At 52.8% G+C, this 2,584-nt stretch overlaps 1 protein-coding gene across 1 annotated transcript in view; it reads left to right on the forward strand.

The window, feature by feature from the left end:
- Positions 1–2,484: 2,484 nt before the first annotated feature.
- Bmpr1a (bone morphogenetic protein receptor, type IA) overlaps positions 2,485–2,584 on the forward strand; it is a gene marked incomplete in the record, with an annotated part of 123,742 nt that continues 123,642 nt past the window's right edge. The window contains 1 exon segment of the mRNA XM_005407907.2: positions 2,485–2,584.

The raw sequence follows: 2,584 nt of genomic DNA on the forward strand, positions 1-2,584 counted from the left end.
TGACATCCCATTTTCCTAGGAATGATGTAGTCCATAGATTCCCTGGCCATTCATCAGTCTTTCCCACACTGCCATGCCACGTTCCAAGATGGGAAGGGTCTGAGGGACCAGGTCCAGCAATGCTCCTGGGAAGTCTGTCCTGACTTAGCTCACTCCTTTCACAAATCCCCAAGCACTTACGGCGCCCCAGGCACTGGGCCCTGAGAAGCCACTTGAGAACAGATCCACAGTCTTTGCTCTTGTAGCCTTTACATTCTAGAGAGGCGGCGGCGGGGGGGGGGGGCTCAGATAATAAACTAAATCCACAAGATAATTTCAGATGATAAAACGTGGTACCAAGGCAATGTAGTTGTGTGTCAACTTGAGATAGGTGACCAGGGAAGATGTCCTGGAGGAGCTGACAACTGTATGAAGAGGGTCCTCCCATTCTGAACTTGTGCTTCCTGATTCAGGCAGGTGCCACTGCCTCTCTTGGGACCTGTACTAAACCTAACAGTGCAGGGGCTGACGCTATGTCTGGCCCCTCTGCTAACCTACTGGAATACAGAACAGGAACTTGGAAATGGAAGAAGTGTTGCCTCTGACTTTAGGGGCCAGACCATACGTGTCCAGATGTCTCCTTGGGCTTACTGGCTGCTGCTCATTTAGTGGGCAGGCGAACTGGAGAAACAGGTTGGCATGCAGACACATGCCAGGAGGCAGAGAGAACCCTGTGCCCCTGCTTGGTCCCAGGCAGGTAGGCAGGCAGGTAGGCGGCCCATTGTGCTATGCTAAGGATTCAAGCCTGGGAATTAGGTGGGTTTTTCTAAGGAAAGGAAAAAGATACCAAGTCACATTCTCACAGATTTGAAAAGGCGATCCTTCTGTAGTGATGGATGATACCATGACTTAAATAACACTCCAGGTCCCAATGTTGCTCCCATTTCAGGGACTTGTTACAGAGGCGGGGGGGGGGGGGGCAGCAGCAATCTACATTTCAGAAGCTGGATGTGCTAAAGTTCCAACATAAGGTTCTTGACTATTGTATAGACTGAACGTTATGTCAGAAAATCGAATTAGGCTGAGGAGAGTGTAACATCCCACCTGCAGTGGATTCCTCTGCCGAGTCACATTGTCCAGCATACAATCTTTAGACAATCAGTCTCAATCTCTGAGTAAAATGTGCACCTTCTTTTAAAATTAAGGGAGGGTAGTATATAGGAAACTCCAGAAAGTGATAGATTTTAATTGTTGTAACGAAATCTCTATCATATTCTTTCTGTAAAGCAAGACACTATAGCTAAAAAAAAAAAAAAAACAACCAAAAAAAACAACAACAAAAAAACCCCTATCACTCATGACTCAAACCTGAGACAGCAAAACAGCTCAGAAACAGGATCAGTAAGGAAAACACAGGAGAGGTGGTTTGCAGTTACGGAGGGTGTCTGAGGCATTAAAAGCAAAGGTAAGTAAAAGACAAAAGGAGACATAATAAAACATGCACAAAAGCAACTGAAGAACATAAAAGAATTTAAACATTTATGCCCGCATGCATATAAGGGAATCATCCAAACATCTCGGGGCAAGAATGTGTGTATATATAAACAGGAGGGATTGGTATATTCTTTTCCTTTTTACCTTTTTAAAGGGACAACGTATCTTATGTAAAGTGAAGCCACGGAATACGATCCATATCCATTCTCGCTGAAACCCTTACCAAGAGGTTAGTAAGGTCATCTTTGCTTAACAGGCCTATCTCTTCTTTCTTCACCTATCGGTGGTCACTGAATACTTCTGAGTTGCATTTTGCACAGAGAATGCGGGCGGGGAATGAAAGAAAAGAGGCAGGGACCCCATTATTAGCCTTTCCCCGCGGAGGGTATTCGAGGTCACTGGCGCAGAAGGTGGAGGGAGCTGTATTTATAGCGCGCTGACTTCTCTCCCGCCACTCCTTATCTTAGGTCTCTGGAATTTATTCGCCGGCTGGGCTCGAAGATCACAGCCCCGCAGGCCGGGCCCGGGCGCGGGACCCGGGCTCACTGCAGAGGTGGAGAATCTTGAATGCAGTGGGGCCACATTTTTCTTGGTGGCAAACACTACCACCACGGCCAGGCCACCCACACCCGGGGGGCTTGGTGCGATCAGGCCCGCTGCCCCGCGCTCCCATGGTGTGTGAACGTGGCTGAGCAGGGTCCAAGCGCCGCAGCCCGCGGGTCTGGGGTCCCGGGCACCTGGAACTGGCATGCTCCGCCACGGCGACGGAGGGGCTGGGGACGCGCGCAGAGCTGCCCTGTCCCACCGCAGCCCGGCGCCCCGGCGCCCCCTTGCCGGCGACGCGTCCTCCTCCCCGGCAGCCGGGCGCCTGGCTCCGCCGGTCCTTCGGGCGCTTCCGTCGCACGCTCGGCTCCCCTCGTATCCGGGGTGGACGGAGGGGGCAGGACTGGAGTTTTCCAGTGCGCACGCGCCGCCCTTCCCCTCAGAGAGACCCCACCCCCGAGCCCGCACCGCGCGCCCCTCCCCCGCCTGCGAGCGTCGGCTACGGCTGAGGCGGCGACGGGCGGCCGAGATTGGAATCCGCCTGCCGGGCGGGCGCGGGCGGACGGGG

Source organism: Chinchilla lanigera, unplaced genomic scaffold (genome assembly GCF_000276665.1).
Source record: "Chinchilla lanigera isolate Chin_1 unplaced genomic scaffold, ChiLan1.0 scaffold00109, whole genome shotgun sequence".
Lineage (NCBI taxonomy): Eukaryota > Metazoa > Chordata > Mammalia > Rodentia > Chinchillidae > Chinchilla > Chinchilla lanigera.